Genomic DNA, 15413 nt, shown 5'->3' with positions numbered 1-15413 from the left:
AATTATTATTAAACTATATAAGTCAGGGAAAGTCTGAAGTCTGACATAAGGGGATTTTAATCTTTGGGGCAAGATACAGAAAACCGGTATGTTTATAATAGTTTTAACCATGATTGAAAATTCAATCTACGGATCTGTAGTAGAACCTGAGAGTAGAACAAACCTTATATGATACTTTATTTATCACAAGATTAGTCAATAAACTATACTGTTAAGATTTAAGAGAATAATTTACTTACCACGGAGCGCACAACCGAAAGCACAACGTCTCGGCATTACACCAAAGTTCATAAATTCCACAAACAAAAGTGTCTCTATCACAAAAAGGAGATTTTTGGATTGAATTCGCAACAGCAAGGCGGAGGAAAACAAGGCTCGACTCGACGCACTTACACTTTGATTTCAATACCAAAAATATGCAAAATGAAAAACACGCGAGTAGCCGCCATTTTATGACCAGTGGGCAGGTTTCAAAGCGAGTGACAGCTGACAAAGCTTTAATTTTGGGGCCAACTATCAGATGGCACTACAGTTTTCTGAAAACGTCACTTTAAGGCGACTGTCCCACCCCTGGAATATCGCAATTTAATAAAGCAAACATAATATACTTAGTTGTAGTTTACGTAAGAAAATTAATATTACTAAAATTAATTACAGGTAATTGCGGCCAATTTTTTATAGGCAACCTATTCATTCATTTATTATATGTTTTATCAAAAAAACACGTACCTGCAAAATCGAGCAGTGGGAACTGTGAAAATTACCTTTATAGATTTGCTTTAGGTCCCAGTAGCCGAGCAATAAACACCAAATCGGTCTCTAAAACAATAAATGAAGTACAGAATACAAAAGAAAAAGTTTATTATTTTGCACAGACAGCAGACTACTTGCGTAGTAACCAAAAAAAAAAAATGCAGACTACTTGTGTTGTTACTTGTTTACAAAGATGAAAAAATCCTTTTTAAAAGTTTAATATAAATTTCCGATTTATTATATTAAATGCATGAACTAATTTAATGTAGGTAAAACTCTTGGTTTTGTTTATAATGGATTATTGTGTTAATTAATATTAGTTTTAATAGATACACAGTAACTTTATCATTTCTGTCGATAAATTTTGCCTATCCTGCCTTTCTGCTAAAAAAATAGTTGTTTGGCAAAATATAGGCTCTGGTATTCGCAAATCATTGTGACTATCTGCAAGTTCACCCCAACATAGAAGAAGGGTTCGGCTTGCCCTATACTTATATTACTCTTTGGGTTTGGCTTAGGCTGGATATTGGTGTTGAATAGTATCAATGTTGTGATTCAATAACAGCTATTATTATTATGGACCAACTAACATGGTGTCATACATAAGATTTAATATCTGGGTGGACCCAGTTTAAAAGTCTTGTAATTTGTAAATTTTACTACATAATAGCTTATTATAATGATCATGAACCATGCATTCACATATCTAAATATATAGAAATCCTTTGTTTTTTATAAGCAATATTACTCGACCCACTTTTTAATAATTATTAATGAGATAATTTAATTTTAAAAAGATTATTGAACTTGATATCATAACTTGTTTAACACACTTGTTTATTGATTTAATAAAAAAATCTGTTTTTTTTATAGTTGAAGGTTGTATGCTGCAAACGACATTGCTTTAAATGGAAGAATAGTAACAGAGTTTCTGGCTGGCCCTGAACATTTGAATCAAAGAGGAACTCTTCATGGAGGTTTCATATCTCATCTTGTTGATGCTATATTAACTATAAATGATAAAACTGAAACAACAGGTGTATCAATTGATCTCAGTATAAGGTATGTTGAATTCAGTGTATGCCTGAACTATTCATCAAATATGTCTTTGAAGCCCTTTGGTGGATGCTCTCACACCATAAATAGTGTCAATATTGTTAATAATTAGTGTTGATTCTGTGCTGCTATCCTTTTTTTTTTTACAACTGCACCACAGTTTTTAAAACAAAGACCGCAACTGCACAAACTTTCATAACTTTGTAAATATTTTGAATAATTGTTTTCCAAGTATAGTAGTTATTATTAGAGTCACACTTTAATGTTAATATACACACATCAAAAAAGTCTAAGCAACATGCATGATATTACAAATTTACCATTTATATAAATTAATTTCTAAGTCTTTATTCACTCAAAGTATATAGGTATGTAAACTTTTTTGTTATTGATGACATACTGGCTGGTTGTAAAAAAAAACTGTTTTGTTTTTTTTCATAAAAGTAAATGAAAGGGAATTTGTTTGAATTTGAGTGGGTTTTTATTGCTATGTTTAGTCTTGATTTTATAATTTTACCAACCATTTAAATAAAGTTACCGACAAAATTGATATGTTAGATATTCTTTATGTCATGGAGAGATGTCATTTGACAGCAAACGAGTATACAACCAAACTTAGGAATGAGCTTCCTTGTGTGGTGTTTCCAGGACGATACAAAAAAGGTGTAAACTTTTCTAAACATCCACATGTTTAAAAGGATATAACCTAAAAAATAACTTAAAATTTTTTGTTTGCTTTTCCAGCTAATCCCTGAAACAACTGGAGTGATGTTGACAGGCTTCAACTAGTAAAAAATGAATCATGAGTTCTGCACAGCTATTTAAAACCCATGAAATGTGAGTAAATACACTGGCCTTCAAAAGCCCATCGATCTTGAAAAAAATTTAAAACAGAAAGAAAAATGTGAATGGTAAAATTATAATTCGGAAACGTCCACTTTGAAAAAGGAATGGTTTTGTTTTTGAAGTTTTTTTCAGCCAATTCTTAAAAGAAGGTATTATTTCGAAAGTATATCTTGTGAACTTAAAACGTTATCACAATTTTAAAAGTGTGATACTTACTTTTGCAGGCCAGTGTAGTTTGGATTTTCTTTGATTGAATTGACTTAAATAACATTCCAAATACCTTAACACAGATAATCAGTAATTTGATATCTCATAGGCAGGGACCGGTCTCTGGGCACAATAGTTGCCCAATATTTGTGAAAGCTCAATGGGGTATGGTTCATTATTGAGAGGATCCAGCGTCTTACGATAACTTAGGAGAACAAAGATAACATTAAAGTGTTTGTCTGTTTTGGGTGTGTTGGCTTGTTCAATCGTACTGTGTGCTATGTACGATATGATCTGGACAGACAAACAAATCATGCGAGAGAACATCTCTAACAGAGATACAGACAGAGAGAAAAGAAAGCAAACATATTATTACTGTAACTGATTTAGATTGACAAGTTGTAAGCTATCAGTCACACTTGGCATTAGATCCTTAGTATTTTTGAATATTAAAATAGCCATTATCATAAACATTGACAAATTAAAATTGGCACACTTACTGCCAATGTAGATATGCTAGCCTGGGCGCATCACAGACCCTAGACATTTTAATAGTACTCCGAGACCCATGATCCATGCATCATTTTCAGCCGGAAGACGTCCACTGCTGCTCAAAGGCCTCCCCGAAAGATCTCCACGACGACCGGTCTTGCGCTGCCCTCGTCCAGCGTATTCCGGAGATTTTGACCAGATCGTCGGTCCATCTTGTGGGGGCCTACCAACACTACATCTTCCGGTACGAGATCGCGATTCGAAGACATTTCTGCCCCACCGGCCATCTGTTCATCGAACTATGTGCACTGCCCACAGCCACTTGTGTGGACAAACACACAGTGTCGGCATATCATCGGGGTCGGACGGCAGAACTGGGCTTATGGACAAAGCTCTTACTGGACAATTATCGTGTCGTCTTTAACTCCTTTAGACGTGACATTTAGTGTGACGGCAGTGGTCTGCACTGACTCCACGTTCTTCGGATGTAAGTGGCCTTAGCCAGACTCGACAGTCGACATTCAGGCTCCGGATAATACAACAACCCTCCCGCTCGTGCATTAATACATATTATTGAAGTGATACTACTTTTGACGCGTTATGGAACAAATATCACAGTGAATTTCTACGATGTTTGTTTCCGAGTCATGGATGTTTATATGTATTTATGCATGTTTAAGTAAGTATGTTATATTAAATATATTATCTTGTACCCATAGTACAGGCTATGCCTAGTTTGGGACAAGATAATTTGTGTAAAAAGTGTGTCAACATTATATTATAATTTTTATTTAATTTATTAAATGAATATCTGTCCATGCTTAACATGAACAAACACATCTAACATTACAGTGGGACCAGTAATCGCAACTGTTTTAATTTATAATTGCAGATATAAGAGAAGAGTAGAGCAGCACGGGAGAGGAAGATTAATATTAATCCTCTTTTTGCTATACTTAAAAGGTTCTTTGACAAATAAGGCTTATCAGTATATAGGAGATAATAATGCATGGTGCTTGTCCAGTTCTACGCAGGCCATTAAAATTATATAGTACCATTATATTAAGTAGTCTAACAATTTTGTTATTATATAATTTAAAAGATGGACTGGGAGTTTCTTGTCAGTTCTTCTCCCTATTTCAAAGCCCCTTTTCGCACTGATGTAGCTTCATGACGTCCAACAAGTGTTATTGAAATATTTTTTGTTACTGTCACTTATGGTAATTAATAATGAAGTAATAAATATTTTTTTTTATTCATTCGAATGTTTTATTTGTTATCATATAATATGTAACGCACTCCTGGTTCATTCTGTCGAGTTTCGTATAAGGACGTGCATACAATATAGGCAAATAGGCTTAGCCTACCTCAATTAAAATATAAATTAAAATTATATAGCACTAACGTTATAGTTAATTTAGTTTAATTTGATTCTATTATTCTATTCTATTATATTCTATAACCAAACTTCCACTAAACACCCACCTGTAAGTTTTACAAAGGTTTTACCTTACGCTAAACCTAAGGTAGGCAGTTTTACAAACGTCTATTAGAAGCAACTCCCTTACATAGAAATTATTTAGCAATAGTGTTCGTCGAAAGTTATAAGACTACAGAAGAAAGTGCGCTGTTTACATATCAAATGTTCCTAAAACATGACTTTCCAATTTACCAGCGTAACGTAAGCATGCCTACTGGCCTATTATTGGCCCATCGCTTAAATCTTAATTAATTATATACTGAGGTAAACAATGACCGACGATCTCATGTCTGTCTCACTCGCTCCAATGTGCAGTGGATTATAACCTGTTACGCTCTGCTGCAAAGTGCAAGGCCATTTTGTTTTTTACTTTAATTGCTCAATGTTTTGATTTTGTGTTTACTGTTTGTACAATGAAAAATACAATACAATAAAAATAAAAATTGTTTCTTTCAATATGTAGGCTGATTCAAATTAATATTACTTGAGATATCTGTGATGGTGAAAATTTTGTTCGATCGCTATTCCTTAACTTGTAGGTAACAAGTAACAACACGAAGAACACCGCAAAAACAGTGGTAAGCGAATTTATTTTAGCGTTATTACCAACTAAATATTAGACCTACTTACAATATGTAGGAAAATATATATGTTTTGAGTGATAAGTAGATAGGCAAATTAATTCCTGATAGATAGAGCTGATGACCAAGTATTACTTGCATTTTCGGCCGAGGAGTTGCAGGAGATGGTTACTGCTATGCATGGAGTTTTTGGTAGAAAGGGAATGAAGATGAATGTAAAGAAGACGAAAGTGATGGTGCTTGAAAGAGACGAGGTAGTGACAGACTGCAATATCGTGATTGGAGATGAAAAAATTGAACAGGTGAATGAGTTTGTGTATCTGGGTTCTAAATTTACAAGAGATGGAAAGTATGAGAGTGATATTGAAAGAAGAGTGAATCCAGGAAACATGGTGAATGGAGCTTTGCACTCCTTTATGAGCAGGCAGAAGGTGTCTAATAAGGCTCGTTTGGCTGTGCATGAGGGGGTGTTGGTTCCAACACTCATGTACGGAAGTGAAAGTTGGGTATGGCAGAAGAAACATGAAAGCAGAATAAATGCAGTTGAGATGAGAGCGCTGAGAAGTATCATAGGAGTTAAACTGAGTGACAGGATAAGAAATAGTGAGATAAGGAAACGTTGTGGTCTGAAAGAAGATGTTGTGACAAAAATTGAGAAAGGTATGCTGAGATGGTTTGGACATGTCGAGAGAATGAATGAAGAACGATTGACGAAGAAAGTGTATAAGGCCAGTGTGAATGAAAGTGTTGGAAGGGATAGACCTAGGCGGATGTTTCAAGATCAAGTCAGGGACGTCTTGAAAAAAGGCCAGGTCAAGAGTACCCTAAACCGGAGAGCATGTATGAAAGGAATAATGAAAGTGGACGAAGCGAAACAAGGATGTAAGGATCGTAGCAAGTGGAAAGAAGTGGACTCTGCCTACCCCTACGGGAAAGAGGCGTGATTTTATGTATGTATGTATGTGTTGAGTGACAAGCACACCGTTTGTAGTGTGTAATTTCTATTTTGAGTTCATAAGTTTTAAATTATATGGATTGAGATTAAAGTTGTTTCTGAAGCTACAAATGTTCTAAATACATATAAACAATAATTATTAGAGTTCACATTCGATCATGGATGAGTGACATCTACTGGTGACTTGAAAATCTACACAGTGATTGCAATTTATGTCTTTACCGCTAGAGGGCGGTAAAATTGAAAATATCTATATCATAGTTAACTTTAATAACAAAATCATTTAAAAAATAGCGTACCTATTAAGGATAAGGAGCTACAATCGGAAAACTAATTAACATATTCTGAAGCTAAACAAAAAGCGGACTCTATATGTCATTTTTGAAGAGTTTCATTTAAATCATCCATCTAATATATAAAATTCTCGTGTCGCGGTGTTTGTAGTTAAACTCCTCCGAAACAGCTTGGCCGATGTTCATGAAAATAAGGGTAGTCCACCCCAAAAATTTTTTTTGACATTTATTTTAATTTTTATTATGATTCAGCATTTAAAAATAGATATAACTTCAAATTTTTGCCCTTCTACGATCGATTTGTTCCATCCACAAATCCGCTATAGGGTTGCAAGATGGCAATCGAATACAATAATTGTAGTACGATAAATTTGGTAGGTCTGAGAACTTTTTATACCCCAATTTTTTTTAATTACTTCATATGGTCAATACAACGTTTGCTGGGTCAGCTTGTATCAATATAAAAGTATTTTGTAGAAAATATACGATGAATAATTTATTAAATTAAAATTGTGCTGTGCAATACCCATTGAGTGTCAAGATGCGTGTCTAGTTGGAGCCCAGCGGAGATCAATCCTTAACTTTGCGGAAATCCATAATTATACAAATAATTTAAGTTTTCTTTTCTTATTTGTCCTTAAACAATTCGACACGTGTTTCGCTTCTACACGAGGCATCCTCGGGACGTGTTGTCTCGCCAAAATCTGGCACGAGTCTCGTGAAGAAGCGAAACACGTGTCGGATTGTTTAAAGACAAATAAATATTGGCGGAATTAACACTAAAGAAAACTCAAATCATTTCTATACCTATAATGACTATCTATTGAACTCTGATTTTCATTTCGAATTTCCTTCAATTTAATTATTGTTTTCTTATGACGTTGGTATACCTACTGGTCGGTTTATTTTTTAATTGTTTTATGCTGATTAAGTACTTACATACTTCTTCTTTTATCTTTACTTATTTACAGGCTTTCAGGCCCACGAGATCGTCCGAGCTAAATGCATATCGCGCTAGCTCGTTATCTTATTTCCATAATATTGTTTTATCATAGTTTTACGCGGCGGCCATCTTGAATTTTCACACTGATCCCAAATTCGTTCTCTAATATCCCAAGAACCTTGGGAACGAAGTCCATATTGTTGAAATCATAATTTTTGAAATTAAACTTCTTTAGGCGCGACTTGTGTGTAACTCAGATTTTTTTTTCTGACGGAAGTAACGAATAATTATTTAGAATAAATTATATTGGTTAAAAATTGTTTCGATTGATTTTTAACCGTTATAATTGTTTCTAAATAAATTTTACACCTTTCCGAGTACTTCAAAATGATTCTCTTTAATTCCCTAGCTTTCTTTCGCCCATTACTTATACAAGAGCCCGGATAACGGATGTGCAAAATTTCATGGTGATCGGTTGAGTCGCTTAGGCTTGAGAGATCTCATATAGTGAAATTAATGCGTATAAGTATTACAGATCCGAACTCAAATCGAGAATATCTTGAGAATAGTTACATTCGTATTATATGAGCGCTTTCGCATTCCGTCATCCGATTTCTTTCCATTAACCGTAGATCGAATAAAATACTATTTCAACCACAGAATAGTTTTCTTTTACCTGTTTATTTATTTGTCGCGTGCGCCAGTCATGAGCATGTCGGTGACGCGACCCTATAAGATTTTCCACTACCAGAAAGTGCCCAACGTGACTAAAGCAGGTTTCACTTCAATAACTAAGCACATTGTGTCCTAGGCCTTGAACAAAATAGTTTGGTTAGCAGGAAACCTATAACTTCGTCATTTGAATTTTGTTTTACTCGGGTAAGTAACCATTTTCCTATATTACTGTGGAATATTATAAAATTGTTGAAATATTCTTTGAGAATATGACTTATTGAAAGACAATACAGGTTCTCGCTTATTAGACCAGGGCCGAAGCCGTCAAAAATTAATTATAGAAGTGAAGGTTGTCACTTTAAAAACATAACATATTCTTTATTATAAATAGAACTTAATGTACCAGCTGATTTAGAGCCAAATGGTATTACCATTTGGCTCTAAATCAGATGGAATGACGCTGGTGGCTTGGGCATGGGGAGGTGCGCTGGTGTGGGAGTTGCGTCAGTTGGTGTTGAGACTGCTGCTTCGACTGCCGAAGACAGCAAGCGTCGCAAATATGTTGGTCTCAGTGAGTAATACATCTTTGTGCCTTTTGGTGTCGAGACACTTGGCCCGTGGGGCCCAGAGGCGCGGAGAATGTTCAAAATACTAAAGGCTGGAAACCCAAGCGCTGGCAGCTATTTCGGTCAACGGATCAGCCTTGCTATCCAACGCGGAAATGCTGCCAGTGTTCTTGGTACGTTTCCACGTAATGATAGTTTTATTTTTATGTAGTCATAGTATTGAAAATGTAGTTATGAGATTTGTTTTGTTTGAATAATAAATAACAGTATTAATTATATGTTTAGAAATTTAAATTTTAATCAGCATTAGGTGTGCGCTACTTACCTATGACACAGAATACATAATATGCCTACTGATCCTATGAGTTCTTATCGGCTACAGCGCGGTGTAGTAGGTATTAGTGTTCGCGCTAGGCGCAGCTACGAGATTACTTAAAGTTTGTTTCTAAATGATATTAAAGAATAAAGATGATTTATTTAAGTGAAGTAGATATTTTATAAGTGTGTTCAAAACACATGTATGTTTTTATGTCGCTATTAACAATTCCACGTCGTATAATTTAACTAAAAGACTCGACAGCTTGGTTGAACGTGGTTGGTCATCAAGGGATGATATCGTGATTTGTGGCGCGCCGTGCGAAGCTGATATTCGGCGCTTGGAATCAGTTCAAACAGCTCTTCGGAACACTCCCCGTGATAGATGCTGTAGAAGACACAATGAAGCGACGTCTCTACGCAACGCGAACTGATCCTGCCGTTCACACAGCATAAAGAGACAATTCTAGCAACTCTGCGTTGCACGAATTCAAATGATTCATGTTGCGCCGTTGATTTGGGCCGAAGTTTCTTCGAGCCAATTTGGCCTTGCCTTCCAGATAACGGCGGAATTGGCAATCGCTCGAGATGTCGAGATCCCGTATTCCGATACTATGCGAGGCTTTTCAACAAGGGTTCGAGCAACAACCGTCGACAATGACTTGTATGATGCGCCCAGTAAAGAAGTGAGGGAAGCCTAGATGATGGAAGTTTAGAAACAAGCGCCTTATGACATGCACGATCCTGTTCGCTGTATCTAGACTAACTGCCAGGCTTTCTTCCTTACTTTCGATAGGCGCTGCCCATCTATGTGTTATATTTGTTTAGTTTAGGATCGTTTTGTTGTTATAAAAAGGTCTTACTACTGGGCCTGAGGGCTACCTAGATAAATGAAAAGTAATGAAACTAAAACATGAGTAGAACTAGAAGTCCCAAATTTGGACTCATTTTGTTAATTACGCTGAGAGCTTACCACTCGACTTGTGAGTATTCTTCATTGACTAATAATGAGTTATACCTAAAGACATTTTACCACCGCACCAAATAGAGTGATTTGAAAGAAAAATGAAAAGTAATACAAACCATAATAGCATACTTAATAACTACTAGAATACCATCTAGCCCAACTCATCTATTAGTTCAATTATCAAATATTGGTAAAGCCTGTAGGTAAAAATAAATGATCAACTCGGAAGGGAAGGAAACAAACCATGAAAGGGTTCCAAGGGTTGTTCACCTTCAATCGTTTTATTCAACTTCCGTTGCCCTTGGAAAGGATGCAAAAGGAACGCATCCTATCCCTATCTTCTCGTGATGTGTATTCAGCGTATCGATAATAATGAAGACAAGTTGTTAACCACTTCAGGGAGCTACGTCAGCGGCTCATCCAATTGGGAAAGGGCTGATTCTTTCCCAATTGACGTTCACGTCATTATGAAAATTTACAAGGACTGCATGTGTGTTGAGTTGTTCAACCCAGCCAAGGCATTGTGCGGTAAACTCACCCAAGTCTACGATCAAAACTGTGGGGATATGTGCAAGCACGTCGTCAACTAACATTTAGGTACCGTTAAACCACGAGACGATCTGTTCCTGCATTTATCATCAGAACTATTTCACCCAAAATAAAGTAGGTATGTCTGTTTTATTATGAATTGAATGAAATAAAATTTAAAATTTGATTAAGTTTGTACTCCAGTTTCATTCGTTAGCATGTCTTAGGGGCAGATAAGAGCACCTAATAATTATAAGACAAAAACACCAAGCTACCTTATCCTGCAAATAAGAATGATTTAAATGTGAAAGACGTACTCTATTGCTGCACAAAGGCCTCTCATAAAGATCTTCACGACGAGCGGTCCTGCATTGCCTCTTTCGAACCAGGAGGTCTATTACCAAAATCGAATGCTGAAGTTTCGGTTCGAACAAAAGAACGACGAAATTCGAATTAAATCCTATTAATAAAGTATTTCGGATACGAATAGTGCGGACGGATTTCATTTAGGAACCATAGTCAATATTCTAAGCATAGACATAACCATAGTGTAAAGTTGTAGTTACGATCATAATAATGTCGGACAACGAAAAAGTAAATGTCGAGTGAATTAGGGAATAAAGTAAACGAAAGACAAAATGTCTAATCGCGAACTTCGGATCCGTAACACTTTCTTAATAGGAAAATGTACGATCCGTCAACCTAAACTTCGTTTTTCAATTTTGGTAATAGGGCTCCAGTAGACAAAGTATCGCTAACGAAAATGCGCTCTTATGCGTATTTCTATTTTTTTAATAAGATATAGACCACATTGCTCATTGATAGATACATCAAAAATTATAAACAGCACATGATTTTCTAGAGTTCAAACATTACAATCAAAAATATAGACCAGTGCCGAAGCCTTTGAAAATGATAAAAAGTGAAACAAAATAATAGTAGGATGAAACCCATTGGAAAAGGACGATACGGAAATAATTTACGGGCGATCTGAGGTCGGGAAGTGGAAAAGGGGGGGTTTTTTAGGGTAAAAAACGGTAAACCGTTTTTTATCTCGATTTCCGGCAAAACTACATGTCCTATGGCAAAAACTTAATTGGCAAAGTTGTAGGTAATAAATAGATCTACAACTTTTGTATTTACACTTTTTTCACATAACCTCAAAGTTTATGTGAAAAATTCAAAAAACCTAGTTTTTGGTTTTTTATTTTTATCTTTTACAAAAAAAAAATTCTTTCACGATATATTGTAAGTAGTTACCTTTTTATGTTACAAATACACTGTAATTTACTTGAATTTAAATATTTATTTTTTCACCTTGTTTTGACTCAAATATCGGAAAAGAACCCTTATTTTCAATCAAAAATTCACCCGTCAAAATATCAGCTTTTTTCAAAAATTTTGTGTGCTTTCTATTCGTTGAAATCTTTACTTTTCAATGGTGTAAAAAAATATAAATTACAATTGTAAATGTTCGGAAAACTTATGGCCATCAAAAGGCATTTCATAAAGAATTCACACCTGTTATTAAGTAGCAGCAAAAATATGGATTAGAAAATCAATAAAATTAAAAAAAAAAGGTTAATTTAACATTGAATCATTATCCTTTTTATATTTATAAATAGATTTGATTAATTATAATCCATATTTTTGCTGCTACGAAACAACAGGTATGAATTCTTTATGAAAAGCCTTTTGTTTGACTTAAATTTTCCGAACAATTACAATTGTAAATAATATAATAATAATTATATTTTTTTTACATCATCAGAAAGTAGATATTTCAACGAACAAAAAGCCCCCAAACTTTTTGAAAAAAGCTGATATTTTGACGTCAGAATTTTCGATTGAAAATTAGGGTGCTTTTTTAACTTTTTTCCAAAGGACTTGTAGTTTTGCCGGAAATCGAGATAAACCGTTTTTTACCCTAAAACACCCCCCCTTTTCCACTTCCCGACCTCAGATCGCCCGTAATTTATTTTTCCCTTAATTTTTGTTATATTCTCGTCCTTTTCCAATGGGTTTCATCCTACTGTAATTTTTTTTGGTTTCAAAAATTATCGACCCTGGTCTAATACACAAAGACCTCCCCTTAGAAGCACTTAGAACATACACTTATTTTATAATCTAAACTTTTTAAGCCGAAATACAAAGGAATTATTTTTTTTATTTCAGGCAGAGTTAAAAGTTATGAAAGAGCTTGCCACAATACATTAGGGACTACAGTAACCTACTATTATATATTCTTTGGTACAGTATACAAATTTGCTAAGCGGTTTCGGAGATAAACCTCACAAACGCATAGCGAAACCGGTTGGTTTGTAAACAAACAATACTCCTGAAAACTATTTTTCTCTTTAATTTTAGTATTATATAATGTTATTAATGTCCACACATCGCATGGCACTCTGCGATTTTATTTTAAGCATGATAGAAAAAAGTAGGTACTTTAGGTAGGTAATTCAGTATATATATTATAATTGAACAAAAAAACTTTTACCTATGTTTTGCGTTTTTGTCTTTCTGTTGTTGTACGAACATATTGCTCTCACTTAATTGTATTCCGGAATCGGCTGTAACGACTTGGCTAAGGACATGGCCAAAGATGAAGATACATTCCATTTACTTCTTATAGCCTAAATACAAGATCGGATTTGGTGCGGCGGAACCATCGGACGCGGATTGGAAGCGGACCGTATTCGATGGTATATCGCAATGTCAATGTCAAAATTATTATTGTTATTATCGTCCGGACCGTACCGAGTACGACGCCGGCCACCGAACTGTTATATGGTCCGGCCGTACCAAATACGATCATGTGTTAGGCTATTATGTAGTACAATAGGGCCTCGCTAATAAGGTTCCTCGTTACAGCCCAAAAACATGGTCGGATTTAGTACGGCCGGACCATTGGACGGTCCGGTGGGCGCCTTGCACCAATTGGTCCGGCGTCGTACTCGTTCGGTAATAATAATAATTTTGTGGACAATGCGAAATACCATCGAATATGGTCCGCTACCTGACTGTGTGCGATGGTTCGGCCCTACCAATTCCGACCATGTGTTAAGCCTATTACTTCGGTGCCCGTTAAAATCCGAAGAGGCGGGAAGATGTCGCCGGAGCCGTTCGCGGGGGACGCGGTACGTTCAATATCAATATATAAATGAACGGTCAATATTCAATCATTATTCATTAATTATTGTACTTTGTGGTCACTGGACAGTCTTATTTATTATATTAATATAATGTCTTATTCGATTAGTTCAGTACTAATAGTCTATATTGTGTGTTCACAGTGTACCTAAGTGCTTTCTTTTGTTTTCTTATTAATATTTAGCGCTCGCTGACAAAATGGCAGCGCCGGGTCACAGAACTAGTTTGTCAATTAAAGACAAATTATGTGTTTTAGAAATGATAGAAAAAGGTGATTCCCGTGGTACCATTGCGCGGCAGTATAATATTAGCTTATCAACTGTAGGTAATATAAGGAGAAATAAAGACAGAATATTAAAATATGTTAGCCAAACAGAAAGTGGACCGGGTGAGAGGAAAAGAATAAGGAAAGGAGATTATCCTGATTTAGAAGATGCTCTGTACAAGTGGTTTGTAGAGCAAAGGGAATTGAATGTTCAACTAACTGCTAAAACAATTTGTGAAAGTGCAATTAATATATATTGCCAGATGCCCAATCCTCAAATAGGATTTAACGCAAGCAGGGGATGGGCAAGAAATTTTATGAGACGTTATGGTATCACGTACTTATAAATGGCGAGTGATTAAACAAACAGTTTTACAATGGTTGTAATATACATAACTGAAATGATTTGTAAATAGATGATGCTGTTTATGTTGATTTAAAAGACTGGCAATGAGTTACTTGCGACTTCTTCTTATAAGGCGCAACCCTCAAAGGTGGTGAATTTTAAAAGAAAAGAAAAGTCATTTCCATGATCAGCATGAAACTTTGATTTTCATTTGATTTGATTACCCTAAAGGATTTGGGCTTTCAATTACTTACTGTTATAAAAATATAATATTAATTACAAATTTAAGCAGAATTATCAAATTGTAAGTAGATGTATTTGGTGAGTATTGCAAAATTTTTAAGTTAATATTCTTTTTTGTTGTTTGCTTGAGTTCTCGTAACAGGCTTCGTCATGTTCGCTTAAATGTCACTGCTTGTGGCGGCGACATGGGACGGGTCGTCCCCTTCCCTAAAATATGGTCGAGGAAGTCGATGGCTGCCCCATGCGTCATGCTCGTGAATGGGCGCCAGTTGTGCTGGCAGGATGATCCTGTTACCGGAAGCTCTACTTCAGATTTTTAAAATTTATAATCACTTATTATTATGCTTGCAAAATACCTTTATTTATTTACGGTGTGTGTGGATGATGCAGCTACTGATTAAAGAGTATATTATAAATAATATAGAATAGATACGACAATAAAAAGGAATACTATTAACATTAACTAATAACAATGTGATTGAAATGCTTTGTAAAATGATGAAAATGTAAATATTGATTTAAAAGAGTGGCAATGAGTTTCTTGCTATTCTCATTAGCTCAACCCTTTACGAAGTAGCGGTAGATTCAATAAGAAATTTTTGTTTGACATTCATAAGTGTCATTTCCATGACCTACATGAATAAAGGAATTTTGATTTGATTTAACAAATTAGTTTGTAACCTTACTAACTGCGCTGCATCCAATATATGAATCGTATTTAAATAATATAAATTATTTCGTAAAAAGTA

General features: G+C 35.2%; 1 protein-coding gene and 1 long non-coding RNA gene across 5 annotated transcripts in view; one reads left to right on the top strand and one right to left on the bottom strand.

The window, feature by feature from the left end:
* LOC126978709 (uncharacterized) overlaps positions 1 to 15413 on the bottom strand; it is a 77028-nt gene that overhangs the window by 24735 nt on the left and 36880 nt on the right. The window contains exon 2 of the mRNA XM_050827733.1: positions 765 to 819. The gene's annotated coding sequence lies outside the window, so the exon portion shown is untranslated. The remainder of the gene's footprint in view (positions 1 to 764; positions 820 to 15413) is intronic.
* LOC126978715 (uncharacterized) lies at positions 532 to 4613 on the top strand. Of its 4 annotated transcripts, none has more exons than XR_007732682.1 (5): positions 532 to 657; positions 1627 to 1815; positions 2554 to 2646; positions 3453 to 3598; positions 4247 to 4613. It is a non-coding gene; the product is annotated as an uncharacterized LOC126978715 (long non-coding RNA). The 4 variants fall into 4 exon arrangements; XR_007732683.1 differs by lacking the exon at positions 532 to 657 and adding an exon at positions 860 to 1018 and having other exon boundaries at positions 3453 to 4033; XR_007732681.1 differs by lacking the exon at positions 532 to 657 and adding an exon at positions 861 to 1018.

The sequence above is a fragment of the Leptidea sinapis genome, chromosome Z, assembly GCF_905404315.1.
Source record: "Leptidea sinapis chromosome Z, ilLepSina1.1, whole genome shotgun sequence".
Taxonomy (NCBI): Eukaryota; Metazoa; Arthropoda; class Insecta; order Lepidoptera; family Pieridae; genus Leptidea; species Leptidea sinapis.
The sequence above is the reverse complement of the archived record's forward strand: the minus strand, read 5'-3'. Positions and strand labels throughout refer to the sequence as shown.